Source organism: Cebidichthys violaceus, unplaced genomic scaffold (genome assembly GCF_023349555.1).
Source record: "Cebidichthys violaceus isolate CVI_PGR_0920_01 unplaced genomic scaffold, fCebVio1.0.p SCAF_32, whole genome shotgun sequence".
NCBI classification, from domain to species: domain Eukaryota; kingdom Metazoa; phylum Chordata; class Actinopteri; order Perciformes; family Stichaeidae; genus Cebidichthys; species Cebidichthys violaceus.
In genome coordinates this window covers 2,532,337-2,559,953 of record NW_027176506.1, presented here as the reverse complement: position 1 = coordinate 2,559,953, position 27,617 = coordinate 2,532,337, and the positions used below count along the sequence as shown (strand labels likewise).

Genomic DNA, 27,617 nt, shown 5'->3' with positions numbered 1-27,617 from the left:
ACAGTCAACATTAGCCAAACACAAATTCTGGGCTCCTGGGGGATTTGGATCCAGGACCTCTCGCACAAGAAGTAAGAATCATACCCCTAGACCAACGAGCCATTGAAACTTCTCAACGTTTGATGTCTTCCTGACGAAATTCTCTATTGTTACGCATGTGTGTTAAGTCTTTTTCTCTTGGTAATAAAAAAATGCTAGGTGTTCTGCTAAGAAGATGAACCAGCTACACTTTTGCCAAGACTACCATACCGGAAGGGCACGACATTGGCTAAATTGTGGAAGAAACATTTTCTTAATGTACAAAGTTTTTGGCTCGCTTAATTGAACAGTCAACATTAGCCAAACACAAATTCTGGGCTCGTCCGGGATTTGGACCCAGGACCTCTCTCACCCGAAGCGAGAATCATACCCCTAGACCAACGAGCCATTAAAACTGCTTAACGTTTGATGTCTTCCTTACGAAATTCTCTATTGTTAGGCATGTGCGTTAAGTCTTTTTCTCTTGGTAATAAAAAAATGCTGGGTGTTTTGCTAAGAAGACGAACCAGCAACAATTTTACCAAGACTCTACCATACTGGTATGGGAACGACATTGGCTAAATTGTGGAAGAAACGTTTTCTTAAGGTACAAAGCTTTTGGCTCGCTTAATTTAAAAGTCAACGTTAGCCAAACACAAATTCTGGGCTCGTCCGGGAGTTGGACGCTGGACCTCTCGCACCCTAAGCGAGAATCATACCCCTAGACCAACGAGCCAATAAAACACCTCAAAAGTTGATGTCTTCCTGACGAAATTCTTTATTGTTAGGCATGTGTATTAAGTCTTTTTCTCTTGGCATTAAAAAAAACTGAGTGTTCTGCTAAGAAGACGAACCAGCTACACTTTTACTAACTCTCTACCATACTGGTATGGGCACGACATCGGCTAAATTGTGGAAGAAACGTTTTCTTAAGGTACAAAGTTTTTAACGCGTTCAATTAAACAATCAACATTAGCCAAACACAAATTCAGGGCTCGTCCGGGAATTGGACGCGGGACCTCTCGCACCCTAAGCGAGAATCATACCCCTAGACCAACGAGCCATTAAAACACCTCAACATTTGATGTCTGCCTGACGAAATTCTTTATTGTTAGGCATGTGAATTAAGTCTTTTTCTCTTGGCATTAAAAAAAACTGAGTGTTCTGGTAAGAAGACGAAACAGCTACACTTTTACTAAGATTCTACCATACTGGTATGGGCACGACATTGGCTAAATTGTGGAAGAAACATTTTCTTAAGGTACAAAGCTTTTGGCTCGCTTAATTTAACAGTCAACATTAGCCAAACACAACTTCTGGGCTCGTCCGGGATTTGGACCCAGGACCTTTCGCACCCTATGAGAGAATCATACCCCTAGACCAACGAGCCATTAAAACCATTTAAGGTTTGATGTCTGACTGACGAAATTCTCTATTGTTAGGCATGTGTATTAAGTCTTTGTCTCTTGGTAATAAAAAGATGCTGGGTGTTCTGCTAAGAAGATGAACCAGCTACACTTTTGCCAAGACTCTACCATACTGGTATGGGCACGACATTGGCTAAATTGTTGAAGAAAATTTACTTAAGGTACAAAGTTTTTGGCTCGCTTAATTAAACAGTCAACATTAGCCAAACAGAAATTCTGGGCTCGTCTGGGATTTGGACCCGGGACCTCTCGCACCCAAAGCAAGAATCATACCCCTAGACCAACGAGCCATTGAAACTGCTTAACGTTTGATGTTTTCCTGACGAAATTCTCTATTGTTAGGCATGTGTGTTAAGTCTTTTTCTCTTGGTAATAAAAAAATGCTGGGTGTTCTGCTAAGAAGACGAACCAGCTACACTTTGGCCAAGACTACCATACTGGTATGGGCACGACATTGGCTAAATTGTGGAAGAAACGTTTTCTTAATGTACAAAGTTTTTGACTCGCTCAATTAAACAGTAAACATTAGCCAAACACGAATTCTGGGATCGTCCGGTATTTGGACCCGGGACCTCTCGCACCCAAGGCGAGAATCATAACCCTAGACCAACGAGCCATTAAAACTGCTCAATATTTGATGTCTGCCTGATGAAATTCTTTATTGTTAGGCATGTGTATTAAGTCTTTTTCTCTTGGCATTAAAAAAAACTGAGTGTTCTGCAAAGAAGACGAACCAGCTACAATTTTACCAAGACTCTACCATACTGGTATGGGCAAGACATCGGCTAAATTGTGGAAGAAACGTTTTCTTAAGGTACAAAGTTTTTAACGCGCTCAATTAAACAGTAAACATTAGCCAAACACAAATTCTGGGATCGTCCGGTATTTGGACCCGGGACCTCTCGCACCCAAGGCGAGAATCATAACCCTAGACCAACGAGCCATTAAAACTGCTCAACGTTCGATGTCTTCCTGACGAAATTCTCTATTGTTACGCATGTGTATTAAGTATTTGTCTCTTGGTAATAAAAAAATGCTGGGTGTTCTACAAAGAAGACGAACCAGCTACACTTTTGCCAAGACTCTACCATACTGGTATGGGCACGACATCGGCTAAATTGTAAAAGAAACGTTTTCTTAAGGTACAAAGTTTTTAGCTCGCTTAATTTAACAGTCAACAATAGCCAAAAACAACTTCTGGGCTCGTCCAGGAATTGGACCCCGGACCGCTCGCACCCGAAGCGAGATTCATACCCCTAGACCAACGAGCCATTAAAACCATTTAAGGTTTGATGTCTGACTGACGAAATTCTCTATTGTTAGGCATGTGTGTTAAGTCTTTGTCTCTTGGTAACAAAAACAATGCTGGGTGTTCTGCTAAGAAGACGAACCAGCTACACTTTTACTAAGTCTCTACTATACTGGTATGGGCACGACATTGGCTAAATTGTGGAAGAAACGTTTTCTTAAGGTACAAAGTTTTTAATGCGATCAATTAAACAGTAAACATTAGCCAAACACAAATTCTGGGCTCGTCCGGGAGTTGGACCCTGGACCACTCGCACCCAAGGAGAGAATCATAACCCTAGACCAACAAGCCATTAAAACTGCTCAACATTTGTTGTCTTCCTGACGAAATTCTCTATTGTTAGGCATGTGTATTAAGTCTTTTTCTCTTGGCATTAAAAAAAACTGAGTGTTCTGGTAAGAAGACGAAACAGCTACACTTTTATCAAGATTCTACCATACTGGTATGGGCACGACATTGGCTAAATTGTGGAAGAAAATTTACTTGAGGTACAAAGTTTTTGGCTCGCTTAATTAAACAGTCAACATTAGCCAAACACAAATTATGGGCTCCTGCGGGATTTGGACCCCGGACCTCTGGCACCTGAAGCAACAATCAACCCCTAGACCAACGAGCCATTAAAACTGCTCAACGTTTTATGTCTTACTGACGAAATTCTCTATTGTTAGGCATGCGTGTTAAGTCTTTGTCTCTTGGTAATAAAAAAAATGCTGGGTGTTCTGCTAAGAAGACGAACCAGCTACACTTTTACTAAGCCTCTACTATACTGGTATGGGCACGACATTGGCTAAATTGTGGAATTAAAGTTTTCTTAAGGTACAAAGTTTTTGGCTCGCTTAATTTAACAGTCAACATTAGCCAAACACAACTTGTGGGCTCGTCCGGGAATTGGACCCGGGACCTCTCGCACCCTAAGCGAGAATCATTCCCCTAGACCAACGAGCCATTGAAACACCTCAATATTTGATGTCTGCCTGATGAAATTCTTTATTGTTAGGCATGTGTATTAAGTCTTTTTCTCTTGGCATTAAAAAAAACTGAGTGTTCTGCAAAGAAGACGAACCAGCTACAATTTTACCAAGACTCTACCATACTGGTATGGGCACGACATCGGCTAAATTGTGGAAGAAACGTTTTCTTAAGGTACAAAGTTTTTAACGCGCTCAATTACACAGTAAACATTAGCCAAACACAAATTCTGGGCTCGTCCGGGAGTTGGACCCTGGACCACTCGCACCCAAGGCGAGAATCATAACCCTAGACCAACAAGCCATTAAAACTGCTCAACATTTGTTGTCTTCCTGATGAAATTCTCTATTGTTAGGCATGTGTATTAAGTCTTTTTCTCTTGGCATTAAAAAAAACTGAGTGTTCTGGTAAGAAGACGAAACAGCTACACTTTTACCAACATTCTACCATACTGGTATGGGGACGACATTGGCTAAATTGTGGAAGAAAATTTACTTAAGGTACAAAGTTTTTGGCTCGCTTAATTAAACAGTCAAGATTAGCCAAACACAAATTCTGGGCTCCTGCAGGATTTGGACCCAGGACCTCTGGCACCTGAAGCAACAATCAACCCCTAGACCAACGAGCCATTAAAACTGCTCAACGTTTTATGTCTTACTGACGAAATTCTCTATTGTTAGGCATGCGTGTTAAGTCGTTGTCTCTTGGTAATAAAAGAAATGCTGGGTGTTCTGCTAAGAAGACGAACCAGCTACACTTTTACTAAGTCTCTACCATACTGGTATTGGCATAACATTGGCTAAATTGTGGAAGAAAATTTACTTCAGGTACAAAGTTTTTGGCTCGCTTAATTAAACAGTCAACATTAGCCAAACACAAATTCTGGGCTCCTGGGGGATTTGGACACAGGACCTCTCGCACCCTAAGCGAGAATCATTCCCCTAGACCAACGAGCCATTGAAACACCTCAATATTTGATGTCTGCCTGATGAAATTCTTTATTGTTAGGCATGTGTATTAAGTCTTTTTCTCTTGGCATTAAAAAAAACTGAGTGTTCTGCAAAGAAGACGAACCAGCTACAATTTTACCAAGACTCTACCATACTGGTATGGGCAAGACATCGGCTAAATTGTGGAAGAAACGTTTTCTTAAGGTACAAAGTTTTTAACGCGCTCAATTAAACAGTAAACATTAGCCAAACACAAATTCTGGGATCGTCCGGTATTTGGACCCGGGACCTCTCGCACCCAAGGCGAGAATCATAACCCTAGACCAACGAGCCATTAAAACTGCTCAACGTTCGATGTCTTCCTGACGAAATTCTCTATTGTTACGCATGTGTATTAAGTATTTGTCTATTGGTAATAAAAAAATGCTGGGTGTTCTACAAAGAAGACGAACCAGCTACACTTTTGCCAAGACTCTACCATACTGGTATGGGCACGACATCGGCTAAATTGTAAAAGAAACGTTTTCTTAAGGTACAAAGTTTTTAGCTCGCTTAATTTAACAGTCAACAATAGCCAAAAACAACTTCTGGGCTCGTCCAGGAATTGGACCCCGGACCGCTCGCACCCGAAGCGAGATTCATACCCCTAGACCAACGAGCCATTAAAACCATTTAGGTTTGATGTTTGACTGACGAAATTCTCTATTGTTAGGCATGTGTGTTAAGTCTTTGTCTCTTGGTAATAAAAACAATGCTGGGTGTTCTGCTAAGAAGACGAACCAGCTACACTTTTACTAAGTCTCTACTATACTGGTATGGGCACGACATTGGCTAAATTGTGGAAGAAACGTTTTCTTAAGGTACAAAGTTTTTAATGCGATCAATTAAACAGTAAACATTAGCCAAACACAAATTCTGGGCTCGTCCGGGAGTTGGACCCTGGACCACTCGCACCCAAGGAGAGAATCATAACCCTAGACCAACAAGCCATTAAAACTGCTCAACATTTGTTGTCTTCCTGACGAAATTCTCTATTGTTAGGCATGTGTATTAAGTATTTTTCTCTTGGCATTAAAAAAAACTGAGTGTTCTGGTAAGAAGACGAAACAGCTACACTTTTATCAAGATTCTACCATACTGGTATGGGCACGACATTGGCTAAATTGTGGAAGAAAATTTACTTGAGGTACAAAGTTTTTGGCTCGCTTAATTAAACAGTCAACATTAGCCAAACACAAATTATGGGATCCTGCGGGATTTGGACCCCGGACCTCTGGCACCTGAAGCAACAATCAACCCCTAGACCAACGAGCCATTAAAACTGCTCAACGTTTTATGTCTTACTGACGAAATTCTCTATTGTTAGGCATGCGTGTTAAGTCTTTGTCTCTTGGTAATAAAAAAAATGCTGGGTGTTCTGCTAAGAAGACGAACCAGCTACACTTTTACTAAGCCTCTACTATACTGGTATGGGCACGACATTGGCTAAATTGTGGAATTAAAGTTTTCTTAAGGTACAAAGTTTTTGGCTCGCTTAATTTAACAGTCAACATTAGCCAAACACAACTTGTGGGCTCGTCCGGGAATTGGACCCGGGACCTCTCGCACCCTAAGCGAGAATCATTCCCCTAGACCAACGAGCCATTGAAACACCTCAATATTTGATGTCTGACTGACGAAATTCTCTATTGTTAGGCATGTGTGTTAAGTCTTTGTCTCTTGGTAATAAAAACAATGCTGGGTGTTCTGCTAAGAAGACGAACCAGCTACACTTTTACTAAGTCTCTACTATACTGGTATGGGCACGACATTGGCTAAATTGTGGAAGAAACGTTTTCTTAAGGTACAAAGTTTTTAATGCGTTCAATTAAACAGTAAACATTAGCCAAACACAAATTCTGGGCTCGTCCGGGAGTTGGACCCTGGACCACTCGCACCCAAGGCGAGAATCATAACCCTAGACCAACAAGCCATTAAAACTGCTCAACATTTGTTGTCTTCCTGACGAAATTCTCTATTGTTAGGCATGTGTATTAAGTCTTTTTCTCTTGGCATTAAAAAAAACTAAGTGTTCTGGTAAGAAGACGAAACAGCTACACTTTTATCAAGATTCTACCATACTGGTATGGGCACGACATTGGCTAAATTGTGGAAGAAAATTTACTTAAGGTACAAAGTTTTTGGCTCGCTTAATTAAACAGTCAAGATTAGCCAAACACAAATTCTGGGCTCCTGCAGGATTTGGACACAGGACCTCTGGCACCTGAAGCAACAATCAACCCCTAGACCAACGAGCCATTAAAACTGCTCAACGTTTTATGTCTTACTGACGAAATTCTCTATTGTTAGGCATGCGTGTTAAGTCGTTGTCTCTTGGTAATAAAAAAAATGCTGGGTGTTCTGCTAAGAAGACGAACCAGCTACACTTTTACTAAGTCTCTACCATACTGGTATTGGCATAACATTGGCTAAATTGTGGAAGAAAATTTACTTCAGGTACAAAGTTTTTGGCTCGCTTAATTAAACAGTCAACATTAGCCAAACACAAATTCTGGGCTCCTGGGGGATTTGGACACAGGACCTCTCGCACCCTAAGCGAGAATCATTCCCCTAGACCAACGAGCCATTGAAACACCTCAATATTTGATGTCTGCCTGATGAAATTCTTTATTGTTAGGCATGTGTATTAAGTCTTTTTCTCTTGGCATTAAAAAAAACTGAGTGTTCTGCAAAGAAGACGAACCAGCTACAATTTTACCAAGACTCTACCATACTGGTATGGGCAAGACATCGGCTAAATTGTGGAAGAAACGTTTTCTTAAGGTACAAAGTTTTTAACGCGCTCAATTAAACAGTAAACATTAGCCAAACACAAATTCTGGGATCGTCCGGTATTTGGACCCGGGACCTCTCGCACCCAAAGCGAGAATCATAACCCTAGACCAACGAGCCATTAAAACTGCTCAACGTTCGATGTCTTCCTGACGAAATTCTCTATTGTTACGCATATGTATTAAGTATTTGTCTCTTGGTAATAAAAAAATGCTGGGTGTTCTACAAAGAAGACGAACCAGCTACACTTTTGCCAAGACTCTACCATACTGGTATGGGCACGACATCGGCTAAATTGTAAAAGAAACGTTTTCTTAAGGTACAAAGTTTTTAGCTCGCTTAATTAAACAGTCAACATTAGCCAAACACAAATTATGGGCTCCTGCGGGATTTGGACCCAGGACCTCCGGCACCTGAAGCAACAATCAACCCCTAGACCAACGAGCCATTAAAACTGCTCAACGTTTTATGTCTTACTGACGAAATTCTCTATTGTTAGGCATGTGTGTTAAGTCTTTGTCTCTTGGTAATAAAAAAAACTGAGTGTTCTGCTAAGAAGACGAACCAGCTACACTTTTACCAAGACTCTACCATACTGGTATGGGCACGACATCGGCTAAATTGTGGAAGAAACGTTTTCTTAAAGTACAAAGTTTTTAACGCGATCAATTAAACAGTAAACATTAGCCAAACACAAATTCTGGGATCGTCCGGTAATTGGACCCCAGACCTCTCGCACCCTATGAGAGAATCATACCCCTAGACCAACGAGCCATTAAAACTGCTTAACGTTTGATGTCTTCCTGACGAAATTCTCTATTGTTAGGGATGTGTATTAAGTATTTGTCTATTGGTAATAAAAAAATGATGGGAGTTCTGCTAAGAAGACGAACCAGCTACACTTTTACCAAGACTCTACCATACTGGTATGGGCACGTCATCGGCTAAATTGTGGAAGAAACGTTTTCTTAAGGTGTAAAGTTTTTAACGCGCTCAATTAAACAGTCAACATTAGCCAAACACAAATTCAGGGCTCGTCTGGAAACTGAACACGGGACCTCTCGCACCCTAAGCAAGAATCATACCCCTAGACCAACGAGCCATAAAAGCCATTTAAGGTTTGATGTCTGACTGACGAAATTCTCTATTGTTAGGCATGTGTATTAAGTCTTTGTCTCTTGGTAATAAAAAGATGCTGGGTGTTCTGCTAAGAAGATGAACCAGCTACACTTTTGCCAAGACTCTACCATACTGGTATGGGCACGACATTGGCTAAATTGTTGAAGAAAATTTACTTAAGGTACAAAGTTTTTGGCTCGCTTAATTAAACAGTCAACATTAGCCAAACACAAATTCTGGGCTCGTCCGGGAGTTGGACCCTGGACCTCTCGCAACCAAGGCGAGAATCATAACCCTAGACCAACGAGCCATTAAAACCAGTTAAGGTTTGATGTCTGACTGACGAAATTCTCTATTGTTAGGGATGTGTATTAAGTATTTGTCTCTTGGTAATAAAAAAATGCTGGGTGTTCTACAAAGAAGACGAACCAGCTACACTTTTGCCAAGACTCTACCATACTGGTATGTGCAGGACATCGGCTAAATTGTAAAAGAAACGTTTTCTTAAGGTACAAAGTTTTTGGCTCGCTTAATTAAACAGTCAACATTAGCCAAACACAAATTATGGGCTCCTGCGGGATTTGGACCCAGGACCTCCGGCACCTGAAGCAACAATCAACCCCTAGACCAACGAGCCATTAAAACTGCTCAACGTTTTATGTCTTACTGACGAAATTCTCTATTGTTAGGCATGCGTGTTAAGTCTTTGTCTCTTGGTAATAAAAAAAATGCTGGGTGTTCTGCTAAGAAGACGAACCAGCTACACTTTTACTAAGCCTCTACTATACTGGTATGGGCACGACATTGGCTAAATTGTGGAATTAAAGTTTTCTTAAGGTACAAAGTTTTTGGCTCACTTAATTTAACAGTCAACATTAGCCAAACACATCTTGTGGGCTCGTCCGGGAATTGGACCCGGGACCTCTCGCACCCTAAGCGAGAATCATTCCCCTAGACCAACGAGCCATTGAAACTGCTTAACGTTTGATGTCTTCCTGACGAAATTCTCTATTGTTAGGCATGTGTGTTAAGTCTTTGTCTCTTGGTAATAAAAAAAACTGAGTGTTCTGCTAAGAAGACGAACCAGCTACACTTTTACCAAGACTCTACCATACTGGTATGGGCACGACATCGGCTAAATTGTGGAAGAAACGTTTTCTTAAAGTACAAAGTTTTTAACGCGATCAATTAAACAGTAAACATTAGCCAAACACAAATTCTGGGATCGTCCGGTAATTGGACCCCAGACCTCTCGCACCCTATGAGAGAATCATACCCCTAGACCAACGAGCCATTAAAACTGCTTAACGTTTGATGTCTTCCTGACGAAATTCTCTATTGTTAGGGATGTGTATTAAGTATTTGTCTATTGGTAATAAAAAAATGATGGGAGTTCTGCTAAGAAGACGAACCAGCTACACTTTTACCAAGACTCTACCATACTGGTATGGGCACGTCATCGGCTAAATTGTGGAAGAAACGTTTTCTTAAGGTGTAAAGTTTTTAACGCGCTCAATTAAACAGTCAACATTAGCCAAACACAAATTCAGGGCTCGTCTGGAAACTGAACACGGGACCTCTCGCACCCTAAGCAAGAATCATACCCCTAGACCAACGAGCCATAAAAGCCATTTAAGGTTTGATGTCTGACTGACGAAATTCTCTATTGTTAGGCATGTGTATTAAGTCTTTGTCTCTTGGTAATAAAAAGATGCTGGGTGTTCTGCTAAGAAGATGAACCAGCTACACTTTTGCCAAGACTCTACCATACTGGTATGGGCACGACATTGGCTAAATTGTTGAAGAAAATTTACTTAAGGTACAAAGTTTTTGGCTCGCTTAATTAAACAGTCAACATTAGCCAAACACAAATTCTGGGCTCGTCCAGGAGTTGGACCCTGGACCTCTCGCAACCAAGGCGAGAATCATAACCCTAGACCAACGAGCCATTAAAACCAGTTAAGGTTTGATGTCTGACTGACGAAATTCTCTATTGTTAGGCATGTGTATTAAGTCTTTGTCTCTTGGTAATAAAAAGATGCTGGGTGTTCTGCTAAGAAGATGAACCAGCTACATTTTTGTCAAGTCTCTACCATACTGGTATGGGCACGACATTGGCTAAATTGTGGAAGAAACGTTTTCGTAAGGTACAAAGTTTTTGGCTCGCTCAATTAAACAGTCAACATTAGCCAAACACAAATTCTGGGCTCGTCCGGGATTTGGACCCAGGACCTCTCGCACACACAGTGAGAATCATACCCGTAGACCACCGAGTCATTAAAACTGCTTAACGTTTGATGTCTTCCTGACGAAATTCTCTATTGTTAGGGATGTGTATTAAGTATTTGTCTATTGGTAATAAAAAAATGATGGGAGTTCTGCTAAGAAGACGAACCAGCTACACTTTTACCAAGACTCTACCATACTGGTATGGGCACGTCATCGGCTAAATTGTGGAAGAAACGTTTTCTTAAGGTGTAAAGTTTTTAACGCGCTCAATTAAACAGTCAACATTAGCCAAACACAAATTCAGGGCTCATCTGGAAACTGAACACGGGACCTCTCGCACCCTAAGCAAGAATCATACCCCTAGACCAACGAGCCATAAAAGCCATTTAAGGTTTGATGTCTGACTGACGAAATTCTCTATTGTTAGGCATGTGTATTAAGTCTTTGTCTCTTGGTAATAAAAAGATGCTGGGTGTTCTGCTAAGAAGATGAACCAGCTACACTTTTGCCAAGACTCTACCATACTGGTATGGGCACGACATTGGCTGAATTGTTGAAGAAAATTTACTTAAGGTACAAAGTTTTTGGCTCGCTTAATTAAACAGTCAACATTAGCCAAACACAAATTCTGGGCTCGTCCGGGAGTTGGACCCTGGACCTCTCGCACCCAAGGCGAGAATCATAACCCTAGACCAACGAGCCATTAAAACCAGTTAAGGTTTGATGTCTGACTGACGAAATTCTCTATTGTTGGGCATGTGTATTAAGTCTTTGTCTCTTGGTAATAAAAAGATGCTGGGTGTTCTGCTAAGAAGATGAACCAGCTACATTTTTGTCAAGTCTCTACCATACTGGTATGGGCACGACATTGGCTAAATTGTGGAAGAAACGTTTTCGTAAGGTACAAAGTTTTTAGCTCGCTCAATTAAACAGTCAACATTAGCCAAACACAAATTCTGGGCTCGTCCGGGATTTGGACCCAGGACCTCTCGCACACACAGTGAGAATCATACCCGTAGACCACCGAGTCATTAAAACTGCTTAACGTTTGATGTCTTCCTGACGAAATTCTCTATTGTTAGGCATGTGTGTTAAGTATTTGTCTCTTGGTATTTAAAAAATGCTGGGTGTTCTGCTAAGAAGACAAAACCAGCTACACTTTTACTAAGTCTCTACCATACTGGTATTGGCATAACATTGGCTAAATTGTGGAAGAAAATTTATCTCAGGTACAAAGTTTTTGGCTCGCTTAATTAAACAGTCAACATTAGCCAAACACAAATTCTGGGCTCCTGGGGGATTTGGACCCAGGACCTCTCGCACAAGAAGCAAGAATCATACCCCTAGACCAACGAGCCATTGAAACTTCTCAACGTTTGATGTCTTCCTGACAAAATTCTCTATTGTTAGACATGTGTGTTAAGTCTTTTTCTCTTGGTAATAAAAAAATGCTGGGTGTTCTGCTAAGAAGACGAACCAGCTACACTTTTACCAAGACTCTACCATACTGGTATGGGCACGACATCGGCTAAATTGTGGAAGAAACTTTTTCTTAAGGTACAAAGTTTTTAACGCGTTCAATTAAACAGTCAACATTAGCTAAACACAAATTCTGGGCTCGTCCGGGAATTGGACCCGGGACCTCTCGCACCCTAAGTGAGAATCATACCCCTAGACCAACAAGCCATTAAAACTGCTTAACGTTTGATGTCTTCCTGACGAAATTCTCTATTGTTAGGCATGTGTGTTAAGCCTTTGTCTCTTGGTAATAAAAAAAACTGAGTGTTCTGCTAAGAAGACGAACCAGCTACACTTTTACCAAGACTCTACCATACTGGTATGGGTACGACATTGGCTAAATTGTGGAAGAAACGTTTTGTTAAGGTACAAAGTTTTTGACTCGCTTAATTTAACAGTCAGTATTAGCCAAACACAACTTCTGGGCTCGTCCGGGAATTGGACCCAGGACCTCTCGCACCCTAAGCGAGAATCATACCCCTAGACCAACGAGCCATTAAAACACCTCAACATTTGATGTCTGCCTGACGAAATTCTTTATTGTTAGGCATGTGTATTAAGTCTTTTTCCCTTGGCATTAAAAAAAAATGAGTGTTCTGGTAAGAAGACGAAACAATTACACTTTTACCAAGATTCTACCATACTGGTATGGGCACGACATTGGCTAAATTGTGGAAGAAACGTTTTCTTAAGGTACAAAGTTTTTGGCTCGCTTAATTTAACAGTCAACATTAGCCAAACACAAATTCTGGGCTCTTCCGGGATTTGGACCTGGGACCTCTCGCACCCAAAGCGAGAATCATACCCCTAGACCAACGAGCCATTGAAACTGCTTAACGTTTGATGTCTTCCTGACGAAATTCTCTATTGTTAGGCATGTGTGTTAAGTCTTTGTCTCTTGGTAATAAAAAAAACTGAGTGTTCTGCTAAGAAGACGAACCAGCTACACTTTTACCAAGACTCTACCATACTGGTATGGGCACGACATCGGCTAAATTGTGGAAGAAACGTTTTCTTAAAGTACAAAGTTTTTAACGCGATCAATTAAACAGTAAACATTAGCCAAACACAAATTCTGGGCTCGTCCGGTAATTGGACCCCAGACCTCTCGCACCCTATGAGAGAATCATATCCCTAGACCAACGAGCCATTAAAACTGCTTAACGTTTGATGTCTGACTGACGAAATTCTCTATTGTTAGGCATGTGTATTAAGTCTTTGTCTCTTGGTAATAAAAAGATGCTGGGTGTTCTGCTAAGAAGATGAACCAGCTACACTTTTGCCAAGACTCTACCATACTGGTATGGGCACGACATTGGCTAAATTGTTGAAGAAAATTTACTTAAGATACAAAGTTTTTGGCTCGCTTAATTAAACAGTCAACATTAGCCAAACACAAATTCTGGGCTCGTCCGGGATCTGAACCCAGGACCTTTCGCACCCAAAGCAAAAATTATACCCCTAGACCAAGGAGCCTTTAAAAACTTCTCAATGTTTGATGTCTTTCTGAAGAAATTCTCTATTGTTAGGAATGTGTGTTAAGTGTTTGTCTCTTGGTATTAAAAAAATGCTGGGTGTTCTGCTAAGAAGATGAAACCATCTACACCTTTACTAAATCTCTACCATACTGGTATGGGCACAACATTGGCTAAATTGTGGAAGAAAATTTACTTCAGGTACAAAGTTTTTGGCTCGCTTAATTAAACAGTCAACATTAGCCAAACACAAATTCTGGGCTACTGGGGGATTTGGATCCAGGACCTCTCGCACAAGAAGTAAGAATTATACCCCTAGACTAACGAGCCATTGAAACTTCTCAACGTTTGATGTCTTCCTGACGAAATTCTCTATTGTTAGGCATGTGTGTTAAGTCTTTTTATCTTGGTAATAAAAAAATGCTGGGTGTTCTGCTAAGAAGACGAACCAGCTACACTTTTGCCAAGACTACCATACTGGTATGGGCACGACATTGGCTAAATTGTGGAAGAAATATTTTCTTAATGTACAAAGTTTTTGGCTCGCTTAATTCAAAAGTCAACATTAGCCAAACACAAATTCTGGGCTCGTCCGGGATTTGGACCCGGGACCTCTCGCACCCGAAGCGAGAATCATACCCCTAGACCAACGAGCCATTAAAACCAGTTAAGGTTTGATGTCTGACTGACGAAATTCTCTATTGTTAGGCATGTGTATTAAGTCTTTGTCTCTTGGTAATAAAAAGATGCTGGGTGTTCTGCTAAGAAGATGAACCAGCTACATTTTTGCCAAGTCTCTACCATACTGGTATGGGCACGACATTGGCTAAATTGTGGAAGAAACGTTTTCGTAAGGTACAAAGTTTTTGGCTCGCTCAATTAAACAGTCAACATTAGCCAAACACAAATTCTGGGCTCGTCCGGGATTTGGACCCAGGACCTCACGCTCACACAGTGAGAATCATACCCGTAGACCACCGAGTCATTAAAACTGCTTAACGTTTGATGTCTTCCTGACGAAATTCTCTATTGTTAGGCATGTGTGTTAAGTATTTGTCTCTTGGTATTTAAAAAATGCTGGGTGTTCTGCTAAGAAGACGAAACCAGCTACACTTTTACTAAGTCTCTACCATACTGGTATGGGCACGACATCGGCTAAATTGTGGAAGAAACTTTTTCTTAAGGTACAAAGTTTTTAACGCGTTCAATTAAACAGTCAACATTAGCCAAACACAAATTCTGGGCTCGTCCGGGAATTGGACACGGGATCTCTCGCACCCTAAGTGAAAATCATACCCCTAGACCAACAAGCCATTAAAACTGCTTAACGTTTGATGTCTTCCTGACGAAATTCTCTATTGTTAGGCATGTGTGTTAAGTCTTTGTCTCTTGGTAATAAAAAAAACTGAGTGTTCTGCTAAGAAGACGAACCAGCTACACTTTTACCAAGACTCTACCATACTGGTATGGGTACGACATTGTCTAAATTGTGGAAGAAACGTTTTCGTAAGGTACAAAGTTTTTGACTCGCTTAATTTAACAGTCAACATTAGCCAAACACAACTTCTGGGCTCATCCGGGAATTGGACCCAGGACCTCTCGCACCCTAAGTGAGAATCATACCCCTAGACCAACAAGCCATTAAAACACCTCAACATTTGATGTCTGCCTGACGAAATTCTTTATTGTTAGGCATGTGTATTAAGTCTTTTTCCCTTGGCATTAAAAAAAAATGAGTGTTCTGGTAAGAAGACGAAACAATTACACTTTTACCAAGATTCTACCATACTGGTATGGGCACGACATTGGCTAAATTGTGGAAGAAACGTTTTCTTAAGGTACAAAGTTTTTGGCTCGCTTAATTTAACAGTCAACATTAGCCAAACACAAATTCTGGGCTCGTCCGGGATTTGGACCCAGGACCTCTCGCAGACACAGTGAGAATCATACCCGTAGACCACTGAGTCATTAAAACTGCTTAACGTTTGATGTCTTCCTGACGAAATTCTCTATTGTTAGGCATGTGTGTTAAGTCTTTGTCTCTTGGTAATAAAAAAAACTGAGTGTTCTGCTAAGAAGACGAACCAGCTACACTTTTACCAAGACTCTACCATACTGGTATGGGCACGACATCGGCTAAATTGTGGAAGAAACGTTTTCTTAAAGTACAAAGTTTTTAACGCGATCAATTAAACAGTAAACATTAGCCAAACACAAATTCTGGGCTCGTCCGGTAATTGGACCCCAGACCTCTCGCACCCTATGAGAGAATCATACCCCTAGACCAACGAGCCATTAAAACTGCTTAACGTTTGATGTCTTCCTGACGAAATTCTCTATTGTTAGGGATGTGTATTAAGTATTTGTCTATTGGTAATAAAAAAATGATGGGAGTTCTGCTAAGAAGACGAACCAGCTACACTTTTACCAAGACTCTACCATACTGGTATGGGCACGTCATCGGCTAAATTGTGGAAGAAACGTTTTCTTAAGGTGTAAAGTTTTTAACGCGCTCAATTAAACAGTCAACATTAGCCAAACACAAATTCAGGGCTCGTCTGGAAACTGAACACGGGACCTCTCGCACCCTAAGCAAGAATCATACCCTTAGACCAACGAGCCATAAAAGCCATTTAAGGTTTGATGTCTGACTGACGAAATTCTCTATTGTTAGGCATGTGTATTAACTCTTTGTCTCTTGGTAATAAAAAGATGCTGGGTGTTCTGCTAAGAAGATGAACCAGCTACATATTTGTCAAGTCTCTACCATACTGGTATGGGCACGACATTGGCTAAATTGTGGAAGAAACGTTTTCGTAAGGTACAAAGTTTTTGGCTCGCTCAATTAAACAGTCAACATTAGCCAAACACAAATTCTGGGCTCGTCCGGGATTTGGACCCAGGACCTCTCGCACACACAGTGAGAATCATACCCGTAGACCACCGAGTCATTAAAACTGCTTAACGTTTGATGTCTTCCTGACGAAATTCTCTATTGTTAGGCATGTGTGTTAAGTATTTGTCTCTTGGTATTTAAAAAATGCTGGGTGTTCTGCTAAGAAGACGAAACCAGCTACACTTTTACTAAGTCTCTACCATACTGGTATTGGCATAACATTGGCTAAATTGTGGAAGAAAATTTACTTCAGGTACAAAGTTTTTGGCTCGCTTAATTAAACAGTCAACATTAGCCAAACACAAATTCTGGGCTCCTGGGGGATTTGGACCCAGGACCTCTCGCACAAGAAGTAAGAATCATACCCCTAGACCAACGAGCCATTGAAACTTCTCAACGTTTGATGTCTTCCTGACAAAATTCTCTATTGTTAGGCATGTGTGTTAAGTCTTTTTCTCTTGGTAATAAAAAAATGCTGGGTGTTCTGCTAAGAAGACGAACCAGCTACACTTTTACCAAGACTCTACCATACTGGTATGGGCACGACATTGGCTAAATTGTGGAAGAAACGTTTTGTTAAGGTACAAAGTTTTTGACTCGCTTAATTTAACAGTCAATATTAGCCAAACACAACTTCTGGGCTCGTCCGGGAATTGGACCCAGGACCTCTCGCACCCTAAGCGAGAATCATACCCCTAGACCAACGAGCCATGAAAACACCTCAACATTTGATGTCTGCCTGACGAAATTCTTTATTGTTAGGCATGTGTATTAAGTCTTTTTCCCTTGGCATTAAAAAAAAAAGAGTGTTCTGGTAAGAAGACGAAACAATTACACTTTTACCAAGATTCTACCATACTGGTATGGGCACGACATTGGCTAAATTGTGGAAGAAACGTTTTCTTAAGGTACAAAGTTTTTGGTTCGCTTAATTTAACAGTCAACATTAGCCAAACACAAATTCTGGGCTCGTCCGGGATTTGGACCCAGGACCTCTCGCAGACACAGTGAGAATCATACCCGTAGACCACTGAGTCATTAAAACTGCTTAACGTTTGATGTCTTCCTGACGAAATTCTCTATTGTTAGGCATGTGTGTTAAGTCTTTGTCTCTTGGTAATAAAAAAAATGCTGGTTGTTCTGCTAAGAAGACGAACCAGCTACACTTTTACTAAGTCTCTACCATACTGGTATGGGCACGACATTGGCTAAATTGTGGAAGAAACGTTTTCTTAAGGTACAAAGTTTTTGGCTCGCTTAATTTAACAGTCAACATTAGCCAAACACAAATTGTGGGCTCGTCCGGGATTTGGACCCGGGACCTCTCGCACCCAAAGCGAGAATCATACCCCTAGACCAACGAGCCATTGAAACTGCTTAACGTTTGATGTCTTCCTGAAGAAATTCTCTATTGTTAGGCATGTGTGTTAAGTCTTTGTCTCTTGGTAATAAAAAAAACTGAGTGTTCTGCTAAGAAGACGAACCAGCTACACTTTTACCAAGACTCTACCATACTGGTATGGGCACGACATTGGCTAAATTGTTGAAGAAAATTTACTTAAGGTACAAAGTTTTTGGCTCGCTTAATTAAACAGTCAACATTAGCCAAACACAAATTCTGGGCTCGTCCGGGATCTGAACCCAGGACCTTTCGCACCCAAAGCAAAAATTTTACCCCTAGACCAAGAAGCCTTTAAAAACTTCTCAATGTTTGATGTCTTTCTGAAGAAATTCTCTATTGTTAGGAATGTGTGTTAAGTATTTGTCTCTTGGTATTAAAAAAATGCTGGGTGTTCTGCTAAGAAGATGAAACCATCTACACTTTTACTAAATCTCTACCATACTGGTATGGGCACAACATTGGCTAAATTGTGGAAGAAAATTTACTTCAGGTACAAAGTTTTTGGCTCGCTTAATTAAACAGTCAACATTAGCCAAACACAAATTCTGGGCTACTGGGGGATTTGGATCCAGGACCTCTCGCACAAGAAGTAAGAATCATACCCCTAGACCAACGAGCCATTGAAACTTCTCAACGTTTGATGTCTTCCTGACGAAATTCTCTATTGTTAGGCATGTGTGTTAAGTCTTTTTATCTTGGTAATAAAAAAATGCTGGGTGTTCTGCTAAGAAGACGAACCAGCTACACTTTTGCCAAGACTACCATACTGGTATGGGCACGACATTGGCTAAATTGTGGAAGAAATATTTTCTTAATGTACAAAGTTTTTGGCTCGCTTAATTCAAAAGTCAACATTAGCCAAACACAAATTCTGGGCTCGTCCGGGATTTGGACCCGGGACCTCTCGCACCCGAAGCGAGAATCATACCCCTAGACCAACGAGCCATTAAAACCAGTTAAGGTTTGATGTCTGACTGACGAAATTCTCTATTGTTAGGCATGTGTATTAAGTCTTTGTCTCTTGGTAATAAAAAGATGCTGGGTGTTCTGCTAAGAAGATGAACCAGCTACATTTTTGCCAAGTCTCTACCATACTGGTATGGGCACGACATTGGCTAAATTGTGGAAGAAACGTTTTCGTAAGGTACAAAGTTTTTGGCTCGCTCAATTAAACAGTCAACATTAGCCAAACACAAATTCTGGGCTCGTCCGGGATTTGGACCCAGGACCTCTCGCTCACACAGTGAGAATCATACCCGTAGACCACCGAGTCATTAAAACTGCTTAACGTTTGATGTCTTCCTGACGAAATTCTCTATTGTTAGGCATGTGTGTTAAGTATTTGTCTCTTGGTATTTAAAAAATGCTGGGTGTTCTGCTAAGAAGACGAAACCAGCTACACTTTTACTAAGTCTCTACCATACTGGTATGGGCACGACATCGGCTAAATTGTGGAAGAAACTTTTTCTTAAGGTACAAAGTTTTTAACGCGTTCAATTAAACAGTCAACATTAGCCAAACACAAATTCTGGGCTCGTCCGGGAATTGGACCCGGGACCTCTCGCACCCTAAGTGAAAATCATACCCCTAGACCAACAAGCCATTAAAACTGCTTAACGTTTGATGTCTTCCTGACGAAATTCTCTATTGTTAGGCATGTGTGTTAAGTCTTTGTCTCTTGGTAATAAAAAAAACTGAGTGTTCTGCTAAGAAGACGAACCAGCTACACTTTTACCAAGACTCTACCATACTGGTATGGGCACGACATTGGCTAAATTGTTGAAGAAAATTTACTTAAGGTACAAAGTTTTTGGCTCGCTTAATTAAACAGTCAACATTAGCCAAACACAAATTCTGGGCTCGTCCGGGATCTGAACCCAGGACCTTTCGCACCCAAAGCAAAAATTATACCCCTAGACCAAGGAGCCTTTAAAAACTTCTCAATGTTTGATGTCTTTCTGAAGAAATTCTCTATTGTTAGGAATGTGTGTTAAGTATTTGTCTCTTGGTATTAAAAAAATGCTGGGTGTTCTGCTAAGAAGATGAAACCATCTACACTTTTACTAAATCTCTACCATACTGGTATGGGCACAACATTGGCTAAATTGTGGAAGAAAATTTACTTCAGGTACAAAGTTTTTGGCTCGCTTAATTAAACAGTCAACATTAGCCAAACACAAATTCTGGGCTACTGGGGGATTTGGATCCAGGACCTCTCGCACAAGAAGTAAGAATCATACCCCTAGACCAACGAGCCATTGAAACTTCTCAACGTTTGATGTCTTCCTGACGAAATTCTCTATTGTTAGGCATGTGTGTTAAGTCTTTTTATCTTGGTAATAAAAAAATGCTGGGTGTTCTGCTAAGAAGACGAACCAGCTACACTTTTGCCAAGACTACCATACTGGTATGGGCACGACATTGGCTAAATTGTGGAAGAAATATTTTCTTAATGTACAAAGTTTTTGGCTCGCTTAATTCAAAAGTCAACATTAGCCAAACACAAATTCTGGGCTCGTCCGGGATTTGGACCCGGGACCTCTCGCACCCGAAGCGAGAATCATACCCTAGACCAACGAGCCATTAAAACCAGTTAAGGTTTGATGTCTGACTGACGAAATTCTCTATTGTTAGGCATGTGTATTAAGTCTTTGTCTCTTGGTAATAAAAAGATGCTGGGTGTTCTGCTAAGAAGATAAACCAGCTACATTTTTGCCAAGTCTCTACCATACTGGTATGGGCACGACATTGGCTAAATTGTGGAAGAAACGTTTTCGTAAGGTACAAAGTTTTTGGCTCGCTCAATTAAACAGTCAACATTAGCCAAACACAAATTCTGGGCTCGTCCGGGATTTGGACCCAGGATCTCTCGCTCACACAGTGAGAATCATACCCGTAGACCACCGAGTCATTAAAACTGCTTAACGTTTGATGTCTTCCTGACGAAATTCTCTATTGTTAGGCATGTGTGTTAAGTATTTGTCTCTTGGTATTTAAAAAATGCTGGGTGTTCTGCTAAGAAGACGAAACCAGCTACACTTTTACTAAGTCTCTACCATACTGGTATGGGCACGACATCGGCTAAATTGTGGAAGAAACTTTTTCTTAAGGTACAAAGTTTTTAACGCGTTCAATTAAACAGTCAACATTAGCCAAACACAAATTCTGGGCTCGTCCGGGAATTGGACCCGGGACCTCTCGCACCCAAAGCGAGAATCATACCCCTAGACCAACGAGCCATTGAAACTGCTTAACGTTTGATGTCTTCCTGACGAAATTCTCTATTGTTAGGCATGTGTATTAAGTATTTGTCTATTGGTAATAAAAAAATGATGGGAGTTCTGCTAAGAAGACAAACCAGCTACACTTTTACCAAGACTCTACCATACTGGTATGGGCACGTCATCGGCTAAATTGTGGAAGAAACGTTTTCTTAAGGTGTAAAGTTTTTAACGCGCTCAATTAAACAGTCAACATTAGCCAAACACAAATTCAGGGCTCGTCTGGAAACTGAACACGGGACCTCTCGCACCCTAAGCAAGAATCATACCCCTAGACCAACGAGCCATAAAAGCCATTTAAGGTTTGATGTCTGACTGACGAAATTCTCTATTGTTAGGCATGTGTATTAAGTCTTTGTCTCTTGGTAATAAAAAGATGCTGGGTGTTCTGCTAAGAAGATGAACCAGCTACACTTTTGCCAAGACTCTACCATACTGGTATGGGCACGACATTGGCTAAATTGTTGAAGAAAATTTACTTCAGGTACAAAGTTTTTGGCTCGCTTAATTAAACAGTCAACATTAGCCAAACACAAATTCTGGGCTACTGGGGGATTTGGATCCAGGACCTCTCGCACAAGAAGTAAGAATCATACCCCTAGACCAACGAGCCATTGAAACTTCTCAACGTTTGATGTCTTCCTGACGAAATTCTCTATTGTTAGGCATGTGTGTTAAGTCTTTTTATCTTGGTAATAAAAAAATGCTGGGTGTACTGCTAAGAAGACGAACCAGCTACACTTTTGCCAAGACTACCATACTGGTATGGGCACGACATTGGCTAAATTGTGGAAGAAATATTTTCTTAATGTACAAAGTTTTTGGCTCGCTTAATTCAAAAGTCAACATTAGCCAAACACAAATTCTGGGCTCGTCCGGGATTTGGACCCGGAACCTCTCTCACCCGAAGCGAGAATCATACCCCTAGACCAACGAGCCATTAAAACCAGTTAAGGTTTGATGTCTGACTGACGAAATTCTCTATTGTTAGGCATGTGTATTAAGTCTTTGTCTCTTGGTAATAAAAAGATGCTGGGTGTTCTGCTAAGAAGATGAACCAGCTACATTTTTGCCAAGTCTCTACCATACTGGTATGGGCACGACATTGGCTAAATTGTGGAAGAAACGTTTTCGTAAGGTACAAAGTTTTTGGCTCGCTCAATTAAACAGTCAACATTAGCCAAACACAAATTCTGGGCTCGTCCGGGATTTGGACCCAGGACCTCTCGCTCACACAGTGAGAATCATACCCGTAGACCACCGAGTCATTAAAACTGCTTAACGTTTGATGTCTTCCTGACGAAATTCTCTATTGTTAGGCATGTGTGTTAAGTATTTGTCTCTTGGTATTTAAAAAATGCTGGGTGTTCTGCTAAGAAGACGAAACCAGCTACACTTTTACTAAGTCTCTACCATACTGGTATGGGCACGACATCGGCTAAATTGTGGAAGAAACTTTTTCTTAAGGTACAAAGTTTTTAACGCGTTCAATTAAACAGTCAACATTAGCCAAACACAAATTCTGGGCTCGTCCGGGAATTGGACCCGGGATCTCTCGCACCCTAAGTGAAAATCATACCCCTAGACCAACAAGCCATTAAAACTGCTTAACGTTTGATGTCTTCCTGACGAAATTCTCTATTGTTAGGCATGTGTGTTAAGTCTTTGTCTCTTGGTAATAAAAAAAACTGAGTGTTCTGCTAAGAAGACGAACCAGCTACACTTTTACCAAGACTCTACCATACTGGTATGGGTACGACATTGTCTAAATTGTGGAAGAAAAGTTTTCGTAAGGTACAAAGTTTTTGACTCGCTTAATTTAACAGTCAACATTAGCCAAACACAACTTCTGGGCTCGTCCGGGAATTGGACCGAGGACCTCTCGCACCCTAAGCGAGAATCATACCCCTAGACCAACGAGCCATTAAAACACCTCAACATTTGATGTCTGCCTGACGAAATTCTTTATTGTTAGGCATTTGTGTTAAGTCTTTTTCCCTTGGCATTAAAAAAAAATGAGTGTTCTGGTAAGAAGACGAAACAATTACACTTTTACCAAGATTCTACCATACTGGTATGGGCACGACATTGGCTAAATTGTGGAAAAAACGTTTTCTTAAGGTACAAAGTTTTTGGCTCGCTTAATTTAACAGTCAACATTAGCCAAACACAAATTCTGGGATCGTCCGGGATTTGGACCCAGGACCTCTCGCAGACACAGTGAGAATCATACCCGTAGACCACTGAGTCATTAAAACTGCTTAACGTTTGATGTCTTCCTGACGAAATTCTCTATTGTTAGGCATGTGTGTTAAGTCTTTGTCTCTTGGTAATAAAAAAAATGCTGGTTGTTCTGCTAAGAAGACGAACCAGCTACACTTTTACTAAGTCTCTACCATACTGGTATGGGCACGACATTGGCTAAATTGTGGAAGAAACGTTTTCTTAAGGTACAAAGTTTTTGGCTCGCTTAATTTAACAGTCAACATTAGCCAAACACAAATTCTGGGCTCGTCCGGGATTTGGACCCGGGACCTCTCGCACCCAAAGCGAGAATCATACCCCTAGACCAACGAGCCATTGAAACTGCTCAACGTTTGATGTCTTACAGACGAAATTCTCTATTGTTAGGCATGTGTGTTAAGTCTTTGTCTCTTGGTAATAAAAAAAACTGAGTGTTCTGCTAAGAAGACGAAACAGCTACACTTTTACCAAGACTCTACCATACTGGTATGGGCACGACATCGGCTAAATTGTGGAAGAAACGTTTTCTTAAAGTACAAAGTTTTTAACGCGATCAATTAAACAGTAAACATTAGCCAAACACAAATTCTGGGCTCGTCCGGTAATTGGACCCCAGACCTCTCGCACCCTATGAGAGAATCATACCCCTAGACCAACGAGCCATTAAAACTGCTTAACGTTTGATGTCTTCCTGACGAAATTCTCTATTGTTAGGGATGTGTATTAAGTATTTGTCTATTGGTAATAAAAAAATGATGGGAGTTCTGCTAAGAAGACGAACCAGCTACACTTTTACCAAGACTCTACCATACTGGTATGGGCACGTCATCGGCTAAATTGTGGAAGAAACGTTTTCTTAAGGTGTAAAGTTTTTAACGCGCTCAATTAAACAGTCAACATTAGCCAAACACAAATTCAGGGCTCGTCTGGAAACTGAACACGGGACCTCTCGCACCCTAAGCAAGAATCATACCCCTAGACCAACGAGCCATAAAAGCCATTTAAGGTTTGATGTCTGACTGACGAAATTCTCTATTGTTAGGCATGTGTATTAAGTCTTTGTCTCTTGGTAATAAAAAGATGCTGGGAGTTCTGCTAAGAAGACGAACCAGCTACACTTTTACCAAGACTCTACCATACTGGTATGGGCACGACATCGGCTAAATTGTGGAAGAAACGTTTTCTTAAAGTACAAAGTTTTTAACGCGATCAATTAAACAGTAAACATTAGCCAAACACAAATTCTGGGCTCGTCCGGTAATTGGACCCCAGACCTCTCGCACCCTATGAGAGAATCATACCCCTAGACCAACGAGCCATTAAAACTGCTTAACGTTTGATGTCTTCCTGACGAAATTCTCTATTGTTAGGGATGTGTATTAAGTCTTTGTCTATTGGTAATAAAAAGATGCTGGGTGTTCTGCTAAGAAGATGAACCAGCTACATTTTTGCCAAGTCTCTACCATACTGGTATGGGCACGACATTGGCTAAATTGTGGAAGAAACGTTTTCGTAAGGTACAAAGTTTTTGGCTCGCTCAATTAAACAGTCAACATTAGCCAAACACAAATTCTGGGCTCGTCCGGGATTTGGACCCAGGACCTCTCGCTCACACAGTGAGAATCATACCCGTAGACCACTGAGTCATTAAAACTGCTTAACTTTTGATGTCTTCCTGACGAAATTCTCTATTGTTAGGCATGTGTGTTAGGTCTTTGTCTCTTGGTAATAAAAAAAATGCTGGTTGTTCTGCTAAGAAGACGAACCAGCTACACTTTTACTAAGTCTCTACCATACTGGTATGGGCACGACATTGGCTAAATTGTGGAAGAAACGTTTTCTTAAGGTACAAAGTTTTTGGCTCGCTTAATTTAACAGTCAACATTAGCCAAACACAAATTCTGGGCTCGTCCGGGATTTGGACCCAGGACCTCTCACACCCAAAGCGAGAATCATACCCCTAGACCAACAAGCCATTGAAACTGCTTAACGTTTGATGTCTTCCTGACGAAATTCTCTATTGTTAGGCATGTGTGTTAAGTCTTTTTATCTTGGTAATAAAAAAATGCTGGGTGTTCTGCTAAGAAGACGAACCAGCTACACTTTTGCCAAGACTACCATACTGGTATGGGCACGACATTGGCTAAATTGTGGAAGAAATATTTTCTTAATGTACAAAGTTTTTGGCTCGCTTAATTCAAAAGTCAACATTAGCCAAACACAAATTCTGGGCTCGTCCGGGATTTGGACCCGGGACCTCTCGCACCCGAAGCGAGAATCATACCCCTAGACCAACGAGCCATTAAAACCACTTAAGGTTTGATGTCTGACTGACGAAATTCTCTATTGTTAGGCATGTGTATTAAGTCTTTGTCTCTTGGTAATAAAAAGATGCTGGGTGTTCTGCTAAGAAGATGAACCAGCTACATTTTTGCCAAGTCTCTACCATACTGGTATGGGCACGACATTGGCTAAATTGTGGAAGAAACGTTTTCGTAAGGTACAAAGTTTTTGGCTCGCTCAATTAAACAGTCAACATTAGCCAAACACAAATTCTGGGCTCGTCCGGGATTTGGACCCAGGACCTCTCGCTCACACAGTGAGAATCATACCCGTAGACCACCGAGTCATTAAAACTGCTTAACGTTTGATGTCTTCCTGACGAAATTCTCTATTGTTAGGCATGTGTGTTAAGTATTTGTCTCTTGGTATTTAAAAAATGCTGGGTGTTCTGCTAAGAAGACGAAACCAGCTACACTTTTACTAAGTCTCTACCATACTGGTATGGGCACGACATCGGCTAAATTGTGGAAGAAACTTTTTCTTAAGGTACAAAGTTTTTAACGCGTTCAATTAAACAGTCAACATTAGCCAAACACAAATTCTGGGCTCGTCCGGGAATTGGACCCGGGATCTCTCGCACCCTAAGTGAAAATCATACCCCTAGACCAACAAGCCATTAAAACTGCTTAACGTTTGATGTCTTCCTGACGAAATTCTCTATTGTTAGGCATGTGTGTTAAGTCTTTGTCTCTTGGTAATAAAAAAAACTGAGTGTTCTGCTAAGAAGACGAACCAGCTACACTTTTACCAAGACTCTACCATACTGGTATGGGTACGACATTGTCTAAATTGTGGAAGAAAAGTTTTCGTAAGGTACAAAGTTTTTGACTCGCTTAATTTAACAGTCAACATTAGCCAAACACAACTTCTGGGCTCGTCCGGGAATTGGACCCAGGACCTCTCGCACCCTAAGCGAGAATCATACCCCTAGACCAACGAGCCATTAAAACACCTCAACATTTGATGTCTGCCTGACGAAATTCTTTATTGTTAGGCATTTGTGTTAAGTCTTTTTCCCTTGGCATTAAAAAAAAATGAGTGTTCTGGTAAGAAGACGAAACAATTACACTTTTACCAAGATTCTACCATACTGGTATGGGCACGACATTGGCTAAATTGTGGAAAAAACGTTTTCTTAAGGTACAAAGTTTTTGGCTCGCTTAATTTAACAGTCAACATTAGCCAAACACAAATTCTGGGATCGTCCGGGATTTGGACCCAGGACCTCTCGCAGACACAGTGAGAATCATACCCGTAGACCACTGAGTCATTAAAACTGCTTAACGTTTGATGTCTTCCTGACGAAATTCTCTATTGTTAGGCATGTGTGTTAAGTCTTTGTCTCTTGGTAATAAAAAAAATGCTGGTTGTTCTGCTAAGAAGACGAACCAGCTACACTTTTACTAAGTCTCTACCATACTGGTATGGGCACGACATTGGCTAAATTGTGGAAGAAACGTTTTCTTAAGGTACAAAGTTTTTGGCTCGCTTAATTTAACAGTCAACATTAGCCAAACACAAATTCTGGGCTCGTCTGGGATTTGGACCCGGGACCTCTCGCACCCAAAGCGAGAATCATACCCCTAGACCAACGAGCCATTGAAA

The 27,617-nt window shown here is 40.9% G+C and overlaps 12 non-coding genes across 12 annotated transcripts; all 12 read right to left on the bottom strand.

Annotated features, from left to right (window-relative positions):
• Nucleotides 1–3,627: 3,627 nt before the first annotated feature.
• On the bottom strand, nucleotides 3,628–3,699 carry trnap-agg (transfer RNA proline (anticodon AGG)). The gene has a single exon. It is a non-coding gene; the product is annotated as a tRNA-Pro (tRNA).
• Nucleotides 3,700–6,244: 2,545 nt separating this feature from the next.
• On the bottom strand, nucleotides 6,245–6,316 carry trnap-agg (transfer RNA proline (anticodon AGG)). Its single transcript has one exon. It is a non-coding gene; the product is annotated as a tRNA-Pro (tRNA).
• A 3,202-nt stretch (nucleotides 6,317–9,518) lies between these two features.
• On the bottom strand, nucleotides 9,519–9,590 carry trnap-agg (transfer RNA proline (anticodon AGG)). The gene has a single exon. It is a non-coding gene; the product is annotated as a tRNA-Pro (tRNA).
• Nucleotides 9,591–12,794: 3,204 nt separating this feature from the next.
• trnap-agg (transfer RNA proline (anticodon AGG)) lies at nucleotides 12,795–12,866 on the bottom strand. Its single transcript has one exon. It is a non-coding gene; the product is annotated as a tRNA-Pro (tRNA).
• Nucleotides 12,867–14,430: 1,564 nt separating this feature from the next.
• trnap-cgg (transfer RNA proline (anticodon CGG)) lies at nucleotides 14,431–14,502 on the bottom strand. The gene has a single exon. It is a non-coding gene; the product is annotated as a tRNA-Pro (tRNA).
• Nucleotides 14,503–17,380: 2,878 nt separating this feature from the next.
• trnap-agg (transfer RNA proline (anticodon AGG)) lies at nucleotides 17,381–17,452 on the bottom strand. Its single transcript has one exon. It is a non-coding gene; the product is annotated as a tRNA-Pro (tRNA).
• Nucleotides 17,453–18,036: 584 nt separating this feature from the next.
• trnap-ugg (transfer RNA proline (anticodon UGG)) lies at nucleotides 18,037–18,108 on the bottom strand. Its single transcript has one exon. It is a non-coding gene; the product is annotated as a tRNA-Pro (tRNA).
• Nucleotides 18,109–19,017: 909 nt separating this feature from the next.
• On the bottom strand, nucleotides 19,018–19,089 carry trnap-cgg (transfer RNA proline (anticodon CGG)). The gene has a single exon. It is a non-coding gene; the product is annotated as a tRNA-Pro (tRNA).
• Nucleotides 19,090–21,311: 2,222 nt separating this feature from the next.
• Nucleotides 21,312–21,383, bottom strand: trnap-ugg (transfer RNA proline (anticodon UGG)). The gene has a single exon. It is a non-coding gene; the product is annotated as a tRNA-Pro (tRNA).
• A 2,549-nt stretch (nucleotides 21,384–23,932) lies between these two features.
• trnap-ugg (transfer RNA proline (anticodon UGG)) lies at nucleotides 23,933–24,004 on the bottom strand. The gene has a single exon. It is a non-coding gene; the product is annotated as a tRNA-Pro (tRNA).
• A 1,894-nt stretch (nucleotides 24,005–25,898) lies between these two features.
• trnap-cgg (transfer RNA proline (anticodon CGG)) lies at nucleotides 25,899–25,970 on the bottom strand. The gene has a single exon. It is a non-coding gene; the product is annotated as a tRNA-Pro (tRNA).
• Nucleotides 25,971–26,882: 912 nt separating this feature from the next.
• Nucleotides 26,883–26,954, bottom strand: trnap-agg (transfer RNA proline (anticodon AGG)). The gene has a single exon. It is a non-coding gene; the product is annotated as a tRNA-Pro (tRNA).
• Nucleotides 26,955–27,617: the final 663 nt, after the last annotated feature.